This window comes from Ranitomeya imitator, chromosome 1 (assembly GCF_032444005.1).
Source record: "Ranitomeya imitator isolate aRanImi1 chromosome 1, aRanImi1.pri, whole genome shotgun sequence".
Lineage (NCBI taxonomy): Eukaryota > Metazoa > Chordata > Amphibia > Anura > Dendrobatidae > Ranitomeya > Ranitomeya imitator.
The window spans coordinates 66,716,651-66,729,363 of NC_091282.1; the positions used below are offsets into that span (position 1 = coordinate 66,716,651).

General features: G+C 37.7%; 1 long non-coding RNA gene across 2 annotated transcripts in view; it reads right to left on the reverse strand.

Annotated features, from left to right (window-relative positions):
* Positions 1-4,775: 4,775 nt before the first annotated feature.
* LOC138657616 (uncharacterized) overlaps positions 4,776-12,713 on the reverse strand; it is a 409,067-nt gene continuing 401,129 nt past the window's right edge. For both annotated transcript variants that reach the window (XR_011317095.1, XR_011317094.1), the window contains one exon: positions 4,776-9,199. This is a non-coding gene — a long non-coding RNA (uncharacterized lncRNA). The remainder of the gene's footprint in view (positions 9,200-12,713) is intronic.

A 12,713-nucleotide genomic window follows, 5' to 3' on the forward strand; every position in this document is an offset into this window, starting at 1 on the left:
TGTGCTACCATAAGATAACATATGCCTTCAAGGCAGTATAAAGCTTTTAACAAAGAGTGTCCTCCATATCGCAAAATTGTCATTTATCTCACACTGACATGCACCTTCGCATACTTTTCTCCATTCAGACTAACCTAAAAGTTAAAAATTAGTTAAAGAAGACTGCCTAGTTTTTTTTAATGAAATATTAAAAGCAAGTCTCTACATCTAATGTAAATTGTATGCAAACACTCATATGTCCAAATGGCCTTGCCTTAAAATTAGTGACAAGACTGTACTCGTTGCTCGGGTTTTCCTGAGCACGGTCAAGTGACCTCCGAGTATTTGTAACTGCTCGGATTTAGTTTTTATCGCGGCAGCTGATTGATTTATAGCTACTAGCCAGCCTGTGTACTTGTGGGTAGGGTTGAGCGACCTTTACTTTTATAGGATCGGGTCGGGTTTCACGAAACCCGACTTTTTCAAAAGTCGGGTCGAGTGAAATCGGCCGATCCTATAAAAAAGTCGGGGTCGGGGTCGGCCGAAACTCGAAACCCAATGCAGTGCATTGGGTTTCCATGGTTCCCAGGGTCTGAAGGAGCGGAAACTCTCCTTCAGGCCCTGCGATCCATATTTTAGTGTAAAATAAAGAATTAAAATAAAAAATATCGCAATACTTACCCTCTGACGCGCCCTGGTACTAACCGGGAACCTTCCTTCCTTAGAATCAGCCTTCCAGGACCTTGCGGTGACGTCGCGGCTTGTGATTGGCCGCGCGGCCGCCCATGTGACCGCTCGCGCGACCAATCACAAGCCGTGACGTCACCGAAGGTCCTGGAAGGGCTGATTCTTAGGAAGGAAGGCTGCCGGAAAGAAGCAGGGCGTGTCCGAGGGTGAGTATATTCCTATTAGGTATATACTCACCCTCGGACGTGCCCTGCTTCTTTCTGGCAGCCTTCCTTCCTAAGAATCAGCCCTTCCAGGACCTTCGGTGACGTCGCGGTGACGTCGCGGCTTGTGATTGGTCGCGCGAGCGGTCACATGGGCGGCCGCGCGGCCAATCACAAGCCGCGACGTCACCGCAAGGTCCTGGAAGGCTGATTCTAGGGAAGGAAGGTTCCCGGTTAGTACCAGGGCGCGTCAGAGGGTAAGTATTGCGATATTTTTTATTTTAATTCTTTATTTTACACTTAAATCTGAATTCCAATACCAATTCCCGATATAAACATATCGGGAATCGGTATCAGAATTCCGATTCTAGATTCAAAAGATCGCCGACTTCATGGCCGACCCCACACAGGGGTCGGGTCAGGTTTCATGAAACCCGACCTTGCCAAAAGTCGGCGACTTTTGAAAATTTTTGACCCGTTTCGCTCAACCCTACTTGTGGGGGTTGCCTGATTGCTAAGGAATCCCCACATGTAATCAAGCAGGCTAGTAGCTGTAAATCATTCAGCTGCAGTGATGAAAACTAAATCTCCGAGCATAAATACTCGGAGGTCACCCGAGCATGCTCGGGAAAACCCGAGCAACGAGTCCACTCGCTTATCACAACTTTTAATGACTTATTATTTTCAAAGTATAGCTTTAACTATAATAGCCTACCCTTAAGCAATACCAACAATATGTGTGATTTGTAGGTGTACGACTTCTACTACCTAAATAATCATAATATGAATGTTCATGTCCAGACATGCAATAAATGCCTAAGTAAAGCAAATTCGAGAATCCATGTAAGAAAACCAATGCATATACATGAAATGTTTGCGTGGATGTGCTGGTGGATCCAGACAAAAATGACCCATCTATTGTGACAAAGGAAGCAGGCGGACATTTAATTGGTGCCATAAGTGTAGCTATGCAAGTGCCCAAGAGGTAGCAGGGCTACTTCCTCCTCCAAAGCCTCAAGCAGCTTCTGTTATAGATAGAACTACTGAACTGTAATTGGCCCATATAGAGTTTTTGCACACGGACTAGTTTCTGTGCCGCCATTGCATGGTAGCCTATAAACACAGAATGACATACTACATACAGATTGTTTAATGCACACCTGAAGCATGATACTCCCATCGAAATAGGTTATTAAGTGACCATGACATTTTGGGAGATTATTTTATTCCACTTTTTGTGGCTTTGCTTTTAATTTTAGTGTTAGGACTTACAAGTTTGAAGATCCTTGACGCGGGTGCAGCTTGCATACTCGTATGTCCAAAATATCGACCGACACCTCATATATTATGTATATGATTTTGCTCATTGTTTGTCAGGTTGCAGCTAGGCCCATCACTATTGGCCTTGTAAACTAAGTTGACCGTTCTCATGGAATGCACCTAAATAGTGCTGGGCACCCCACCTAGTCTAATAGTATGGGCATTACTAATAGGCTGTATGCTTTACCTGTTTGAGACCAGCACTCTATGCAAACCGCTTTTGTGGAATTTTAACACTAAGCAATCACCCCTCCATGAATTGGTAGGTTGCGAGCAGTTGTCTCATCAGTATTTTGAACCTGTGTTGCCACCAACTTTACTATATGAGTTTGCATTGGTTCTTCTCACACCTGGGAAGGTAAATACTTCTGCCCATTTTTTGCTGTGACAATTCTTGAAGTTTTGAAGGATTTTTTATTTCTCTTTTTGTGGCTTTGTTTTTCATTTTTAGCAATAAATGACTATCAATAAACAAACAAATAAGACTGACATTTAACACCACCAATTGGTTAGTGCAAATGGGCCTCAACCCTGTGTTAAGGACTGGCGGAACGCACCAAGTATAGATGATATGAAACTAGGTGCGTTCGCAGTCCGAGGTCCACCGTGCAGGTAAAAACCCTGCTGCTAGTAAGACAGACTATATGACGGTACTATAAGTATACACGCACGGGTTAACTTCACCCTGCGTGAAGGAAGCGATCCTGTTGAGTCACAGGACCGCGGTACCGCACATAGAGCATGAGCAAGAAGTCAGCGAACACAACCCCAATGCAGGATTGAAGTCCGATTAGACCACTTGCTGGCACAACACTGCAACTGGGTGTGTAAGGAAACTATTAAAATAGTATATAAAGGCACGAGAGTGCATGCAGTGCCGCACTGATGGACGCCACTAACCACCCAGGCTTGGGTAAGGAAAGCGCAGAGGAAGCGCACGGCGCCGTACAGGCGGTCATAGCAACTAGACGCTGTTATGTGTGTAACGTGCTGTTGGATAAGTCGGGCGCTAGATAGCAAACATACACCTTCCGCGAACAGTCATCCAATAGGGAGGGTATTTTAAAGAGCGACTTTCACTCACAACACACACACATATTATCAAGACAATACTAGCGCATGGCCGTGCGGTCATGCGCAGTTTATATAGTTGCAGCACAGGAAGCTGCTACAGAAGTTTTGCCCTTTCAGGACCTGCCAAGAGGACCAATGGGATGTGCTGCTGCACCTGGGCATGTGACCCTCGATCTCCAACGGTAGATCCTGTCCTGGGCATGCTCAGTGTGTGCAAATAAGGACTTAGTCCCAGGGAAGCCCGCTCGCCGCAGATCAGTGCAGGGTACAACAGGAGAGCCGGAAAAGGCAGCAGTAACCCTTTGCACAGAATCAGTCCCAGCGAGATGCTGGGAGCGACGCCTCCGCTGAGCAGAGCCCACTGCGGCCGAAGCAGAATGGGAGACCGCAGCAGACATTGATCGAGATTCCCCCTGTGCAGCAGAGGAAACTCGACTCCTAACACCTTGCTGTACTGTTCAGACAAAAATGACCATTTTTGAAGTTTGATATTTTTTAAACAATTCATTATGCGGTTCTGAAACTTGTGGTTACTTCTATTTTCCTAATTTGAGGGGTTCTTTATAAGGGTCCTTATTTATTTTTTTGGTTTAGTTTTTGCGCCACTTTTTTTTACACTTGTACTGTTCCCGGTCAAAAATGACCGAATACCATTTTAGCTAATTTCAGCCATTTTTTGAGTAAAACAAATGAGTTTTAATTTCTTTTGAGACTACTTATTGCATCTACTATTGTTTATGAAGTAAATAGTTGCTTTACGTGCAGATTTACACATGCAAACAATAAAATTAGCTAAAATGCCATTCCGTCATTTTTGACCGGGAACAGTACAAGTGTAAAAAAAACAAAAACTAATTGGCTTTCAGTACAGTTCTGTGCAAACAAGACGGAGCTTCCAGAAGGTATTCTCAGCAAAAGAGGTGTACATAGTTCCATGTTTCATTTAATTCAAGACACAACAGTGGTTTCTTATGTTCCAAAAAAAATAAACAAGTGATACTTATGAGCACAATGCACAATGATGATGCAATAAGCAATCAAGAAGATAGAAAGCTGGACATGATAATGGACTAGGCAGACATGTGTATTATTGTTGTCCTGAATGTAAACAATAGAATTATGTGAAGATTTTCTGGAAAAAAAACTGATTTTTTTTTTATTATTATTATTACTTTTTTTTCAAAATGTTTGCACGCAGTTAAATTTTATACTATAGTTAATTTTAGTTATAGTTAGTTATAGTTGTTATAGTAGAAGTAGTAGTTGTTTTAGTTAGTTAAAGCTCAAATTTGTAATTTATGTGCAGAATTCAATAAGCCCTTGTAACCTTTATAAACACAAAATAAATTAAAAAATTGAGTTTTTTACGTATTTTTTTTTATAATGACCAACCATGCTCACATACAGTATAATAATGCAACAGGTATTCAAAAAAAAAAATTTAAGTAGCTAAAACAGCATTTTATTAGGTCCGGTCAAAAATGACCGGAGCAGTACAAGTGTATAGTGGAAACGAACAGAACAGCAGGGTTAATATATGCCAAATATTTTAGCTTTCTTCCATTAAAGCCAAATGTGTTAATAGGCATAGTCCTGATGGTCATACTCCAAGGGATAACATAATAATGGAGTATCCTAAAGATAGGACATCATTTTAATAATATGGAGGAATATAATAATAATAACAATAATAATATTAATGCTAATAATAATAACAATAATAATAATAATTATCATATTCACCATTATCACTTTCTTATTATATATTTTATTAGTTATTTTAAACAGCTTTTACTTTATAGTAATCACAAAACCAGCACAAGTTTTCTTGGTCATTTTCTACATCTGTGACCTGCTGATTTCCTGATAAATTAGCTGGTCAATTAGAATCTAATTTGGACACATTTAATGGTAAATTCTATGCTTACAAGGAAAGAAAATGTGTTTTTAATTAAGAAAGCTTAATGATTCATTTTGTTGTTGAGATATATGTCATTAGCATTTGTTGTGTCTATTCTAATAATTTATTTTAATTGCAAAATGGAAATGTTACATATAAACATGTGGACGCAAGGTGAAATCGTTTGTCATTGTAAGACAAGTGAAATATTTTCTTTTACACGGTGGCTATATTTTCTAATTACAATTCTTATGACGTTTATGAAACGTATGAATTTGATTGGCTAAATCATCTACGGAAATCTCAGAAATATGCTGATGATAAAATATACACTGTATTATAGTATGTCTAGTTCCATGTATACAGGATAAATAAAAACAGGAATTATTAAAGCCATGGAGAGAATTCTCCAAGACTAGCTTTTTGCAGGTCAATCGTGGTAAACAGAGTACTGGAGAAAGATATCCCAAAATTCATTAGGAGGAGCTTTCCTCTTAATATATTTGGTACATTTTTTCGGTGATCATGCACCAGAACCAGAACCAATCAGAGTCACCAGATAGAATACATTTTTGCTATATTTCATGTCAATTTGCCACATAAATTATAATGTATTAGGCCATGGTGGACTATGCCATTTGTTCCAAGAAAGGGAAGATTCTAGCTTCTGAATAAAATTTCCAACGTTTATTACGGTATTGATCCTTTGTAAACTTTGTAAACTTTATTCAGAAGCTGGAACCTTCCTTTTTTCCCATACTTCCTGCACTTGGTCAAATCATGTTTCCGGGCATACTGGATTGCAATATAGCGGTGAGATGACAGCATTTCCATTTTTGCACTTTATTCTAAACTCTGCACAAGTGATGAGCAAATCCATAATTCAAATTTATCAAAACAAGAGCCACGAATGTCGGAAGATAGGACTCAGGGCTTCTGTTTGGCGGCCAACAATAACTAACCTGCCTTGATTTTTATCAACTCAATCTCCTACCCATATCTTGTGCTATTACCACTTTAACCCCTTCTTAACTGTTTTTATCCATTTTTCATTTTTGTTTTATTCTCTCCTTCTTCGAAAAGCCATAACTTTTTTATTTTTCTATCTATGTAACCAGACGAGGACTTATTTTTTGAGGGACAAGTTAAATTTTTGAACGCCATCATTTATTTTATCATGTGATGCACTGGAAAGCAGTAAAATAAATCCAAGTACATTGAAATTGTAAAAAAAAGTGCAATTCCGCAATTGTTTTTTGGGCTTTTAATTTACCATGTTCGCTATATGGTTTGCTCTCAACCAATATCCCCAAGTCGGCTTTATTTAGTGGTGCCTGCCTATTTAATACATACTTGAAAAAAGTGTGTACTTTCTCCTCCTAAGTACATATTTATTGGTTATGCTATAAATGTCTGATAGGTACTTGTTCTACTTCCATAGCCTTCATCTATCTTGAGACACTGTCAGTATCTGTCTATTGACTTCTATGTAATTTCTGAAAATAGCCAATCCAAGCGTGAACGCCTTTATAAGTGAACCAAGAAATCTTCATTTGCACACTTGCATCTGTGCTTGAGAAGCTGTTACTTTATCGGCAAAGGTATGGGTCCAATAGGAATCTATATCTGTTAGATATTTATTGGCACATTCTCATGATATACCATATTGTCTAAAATTGAAATACCCTTTTAGATATAATTTGTCATTTTTTCATCACTCTAGAACCTCTATTGCTGGAAAAAGTATAGAACTTCTTCATATCACACTTGATACTGGAAACAGAGACACATAATGTGTACTAAATGGTAACAGTAGAACGCCCATATTGGCTCCATGTAGATGACTCTGCTGGTTATATATGTAGTTTGTTCCATTATTTAATTTTTTTTACAATGTACATTTTTGGATAAGTAGCACATTAATAAAATTATAAGTAGCTTGAATTGCTGTATTTTTAGTTGGTTTGACACGTTCACATAGTAAAGCTTTCAGTGCACTTTATTAAGCTAAAATAATATAAAATATAAAAGAAAATAAATAGACTATGAAAGAAAAGCTACAGCTTGCTAATTATTGATTTTTTTTAACAGATACTGCCATTCTACAACTCAGTTCTGGTAGCTTCTTATGCAAAAGCCAAAAGATGAAGTGCAGCCATATTGGTTGTAACTAGAGATGAGTGAACCAGAACTTAAAAGTTTGGGTTCATACCAGACAGATAGTGACCGGTGTTAAACTCAGAACACGGATTTCTCCCGGAAGTCAGTAGCAATGTTCAAAGTTTCAAGGGAAGTCCATTGCAGAAAGAGAGAGATTTTTTTCCAGCTCAAAAGTTGGTGTCCCCATTGTTTTCATTAGGATTCTAGTTCTGGTTAAAGTTCGGATACAGTTCTGGTATCTGAACCGAACTTTGGAATAAGGTTCGGGTCTGGAACCAAAACCCGATATTCTACAGGTTCCCTCATCCCTTGTTGTAAACATTGCAATATCTTGTTCAAAACTTAAGAAAACACTGTCGCTAATACAAATCTATCAAATGGCAATTTCTTATCAGTTTATAATAAGGTATATTGCTGGTGGCAAACAATATTGTTGCACTTCCTGTTGCCTTTTTTTAAAATGAGTGTCACAACAAAACAGGAACATGTAAAAATTTCTAAAATTGAAATAATGATAATAATAATAATAATAATAATAATAATAATTTATTGCGTTAGGTTCTTTTCATATCTTGGGTAGAAATCAGTTTTACTATGTGTCAAATGTTGAACGTAAGATACAGTATTCTGTTCTTTTTCACACATTTTAATGTAATTGTATCCAGATCTCCTACTTAGTGCACTATACATTATAATGACTGTCCTAATTAATGTGTGTCTGTAAAAGAACACCTTGACATGCTAAAGGTTAATCACACCAGACATCACAATGTAAATCACATCAGAGTATATTGCTTTGAAAATTCATTATCATTTTGTTTCGCTTACTGAAGAGACTCCTTATTAACTTTGCTAGAATCCCAGAAAATGACAGGAAAGTCAACATACACATAGATGTAGTGTCACGTATGGGATCACATATTCTCATAGAACGTGCCAACAACATCTCACCCATAAAAGTGGCCAGTGACTTGTAGTGAGCAATATAAAACAGGCAGTGATTAATGTGTAATATGAAAAACAGACACATATTAAAAATGTTACATTCTAGTATTTTGTTTCCTTCACTGAATTATGTTCCAAAAATCTTAATCAAAATTCTTGGAAAAAAATAGATTACTAGTAGAGATGATTAAGAAACCCAACTAATGATTAATTCTCAAAAGTGATTGGTCTTCAGTTTCATAGCGTTCCTTCAGTGTTATTTGAAAAATAGGGCTGGCCTTCATGGTAAGATAGCTGCTAGGAAACCACTGCTAAGGACGGGCAACAAGCAGAAGAGACTTCTTTGGGCTAAAGAACACAAGGAATGGACGTTAGACCAGTGGAAATCTGTGCTTTGCTCTGATGAGTCCAAATTTGAGATTTTTGGTTCCAACCACCGAGTCTTTGTGCGACGCAGAAAAGGTGAACGGATGGACTCTACATGCCTGGTTCCCACTGTGAAGCATGGAGGAGGAGGTGTGATGGTGTGGGGGTGCTTTGCTGTTGACACTGTTGGGGATTTATTTAAAATTGAAGGCATAGTGAACCAGCATGGCTACCACAGAATCTTGCAGCGGCATGCTATACCATCCGGTTTGCGTTTAGTTGAACCATCATTTATTTTTCAACAGGACAATGACCCCAAACACACCTCCAGGCTGTGTAAGGGCTATTTGACCACAGTCACCAGACCTGAACCCAATCAAGATGGTTTGGGGTGAGCTGGACCGCAGAGTGAAGGCTAAAGGGCCAACAAGTGCTAAGCATCTCTGGGAACTCCTTCAAGATTGTTGGAAGACCATTCCCGGTGACTACCTCTTGAAGTTCATGAAGATAATGGCAAGAGTGTGCAAAGCAGTCATCAAAGCAAAAGGTGGCTACTTTGAAGAACCTAGAATATAAGACATAATTTCAGTTGTTTCACACTTTTTTGTTAAGTATATAATTCCACATGTACAATTTTCATTGTCATGAAAATACAGAAAAATATTTAAATGAAAAGTTGTGTCCAAACTTTTGGTCTGTACTGTATGTGATTGAGTATTTTGTGTGTATGGAGTTTTCAGTTTCGCCTTGTCTTTGTTGCCCGATGGTGCACAGTAGTGCACCGTCTTCCTTGGGTGGGGAAGGGGACAGACAAAGGGCTAACTTCTGAGATCGGGCAAGGGCGGAGGCCCTGGTGTCTTCACCATCTGAAGAAACCCGAGGAACAGGGTGAGCTAGGGGGACCCCTAGTGTTAGAGCCAGGAAAGGAGCCACTGGCCCCAGGTCATTTGACAGCTGTGTCGAGACATCTGCTTGACTGCAAAAGACCTTCAGAAAGATTTAGCATACTCTATGGTTGTGGTACATTGTTCTACTGTTCAGATATACCTCCACAACTATGGCCTTCATGGAAGAGTCATCAGAAGAAAACCTCTCCTGCACCTTCCCCATAAAATTCAGCATCAGAATTATGCAAAAGAACATATAAACAAGCCACTCCGGTGGACCGATGAGGTTAAAATAGGACTTTTTGACCTCAATGATCAAAGGTATGTGGGGAGAAAAAAGGGCTCAGAATTTCAGGAAAAGAACATCTCTCCAAGCATTAAACATAGGGGGGATCAATCATGCTTTGGGGATGTTGCAGCTTATGGCACTGCGAAGAATGAATTCAATATAATTTTAACAAATTCTTGATGCAAACATAAAATCATATTTAAGAAAAACTGAACTTGAATAAAGGATGGCTTCTACAAATGGATAATGATCCTAAACAAATTTCAAAATCCGCAATAGGCGGTTTCTCAAAAGGCGCAAGCTGAAGGTTTTACAGTCATCCTCCCAGTCTCCTAACCTGAACATCATTGAAAATCAGTAGCTAGACCTCAAATGAGCAGTAAATTGAAGGTAACCCAGGAATCTCACAGAACTGGAAGAATTTTCCAAAGATGAATTTATCAATTTTTGAAATGTAACATACACAAATATATCTTTTCACATAAAATACAAAGGAAATTTGTCATGGTTTATTTTAGCCCTTTTAGATATCATTGCATCTTCAATTTGCCTAACTGTTCACAATAACATTAATTTTGACCACTAGTGCCCAAACTTTTGCATGCCACTGTACATACAGACTTCTTTATTAGTGCATATTGATAGGAGCTTTGCTACCTTAGTTTCAATTGGCTTCCTGGGTGGTATGGATATCTGTGTTCCATGCATTTTTTATTACATGTTTTATCATGTCTATATTTTGCTTTTGATTATTTATAAATTAAGGGCATCAATGTCTGATCTGAGGGGATGAGAAATCCGTCACCCCTACCAACTAGCTGTTCCCATTTTCGGTGGCAGCCTGAACTGCACATTTGTGGAGCTACAAAGCTCTGTCAACTCTATAGTGGCCACAGCCAGGTACTGCACATTAGCCCCTTATTCAAATCATTAGGGGACGAATAGGCACTACCCAGTCTTGGTCACCATTCCGTTATACATTCATGATTTGAGCTATTGTTTTCCTTGATAGGGTACTATTGTTTTTTGTATTTTTTACTCTTTTCACTTTTAGTCTTGAAGAAAAAATGTCTGTAAAGTCTATTGGGTTTGCATTTTCCAATACAATTATGTCTAAATTTCAATATTATGGCATTAACAGCAGTTATTACTGATAAACTCTAAATGTCAACTTCAACTTGTTGACTATTTTTTTATTCAATTTATTTCTTTTTATTGAATTTTTTTAATGAAATCTCCATTAAGCCCAGTTGTCAATCAACCTGATTATTTGTTTGCAAAATTACTTTCTTTCCATCAGAAAAAAATAAATGTTGTCATTTTTCAGGGAAATCACATATATTTATGCAATTATCCTTAGAACAAAATTATCACGTTATGGAAGTTCAAAGAGGTTAATTGGCAAATAAGGCACTTAACTATGCTGATATGGAATGAAAGATGTCATCTGTTGGAAAGCTTTTCTAAAAGCGTTTCATGCAATTTTATATTTCTACCCAGGTGTTAATCATTTTTCTTCCATCTAATGTATTTTCAGGTTCCATAATAACTCTGGTTTAAAATAACAGTACTAAAAAAATTTAGTATATCTTGTTTTATTTTTTTTAAATGTGTCAAAATCAATACAATTTAATATACTGTATAACATATGTTTAATTCATACTTTAACATATATTATATATATATTATATATATATATATATATTATATATATATATATATATATATATATATATTATATATATATATATTATATATATATATTAACATATGTTTAATTCATACTTTTATTTTCTTACCAGAGGATCTTCTGGCTTATTTCAGCATTTTTTTATGATCTAGAATTCTAAAAAGATCTACTGAAAATGAATATTGAGAGTTTCACATATTCGCTGGGGGTCTCCATTTTACATTTTATAAGGCATTATTATCCCATTCTAGAATGATACAACATCTCAACATAATCATCTCAATTGATATGATTAGATTGAACTCTCTTGGACACTCATTTCAAGCCAGGGTTACAGGAGTTCAAAGTTGAATCCATGAAGGCCTGCTGCATAAAGTCTCCTCTTAACAGTTGATGTAGAGATGAGTCTGCTGCTAGAACTCTGTGTGGCATTGACCTGATTGACCTGGTCTCTAATCTGAGCTGCTGTTATCTGCAATTTCTGAGGCTGGTGACTCGGATAAACTTATCCTCAGAAGCAGAGGTGACTCTTGGTCTTCCTTTCCTGGGGCGGTCCTCATGTGAGCCAGTTTCTGTGTAGCGCTTGATGGTTTTTGCCACTGCACTTGGGGACACTTTCAAAGTTTTCCCAATTTTTTGGACTGATTGACTTTAATTTCTTAAAGTAATGATGGCCACTCGTTTTTCTTTACTTAGCTGCCTTGTTCTTGCCATAATATAAATTCTAACAGTCTATTCAATAGGACTATCAGCTGTGTATCCACCAGACTTCTGCACAACACAACTGATGGTCCCAACCCCATTTATAAGGCAAGAAATCCCACTTATTAATCCTGACAGGGCACACCTGTGAAGTGAAAACCATTCCCGGTGACTACGTCTTGAAGCTGATCAAGAGAATGCAAAGTGTGTGCACAGCAGTCATCAAAGCAAAAGGTGGCTACTTTGAAGAACCTAGAATATAAGACATATTTTCAGTTGTTTCACCCTTTTTTGTTAAGTATATAATTCCACATGTGTTAATTCATAGTTTTGATGCCTTCAGTGTGAATGTACAATTTTCATAGTCATGAAAATACAGAAAAATCTTTAAATGTGAAGGTGTGTCCAAACTTTTGGTCTGCACTGTATTTGTACAATGAACATAATCTTCAATGGTGGAGAAAAACTTGTAATTGTATTTAGGTAAAAAATAATTGTAATAACCTCCCTC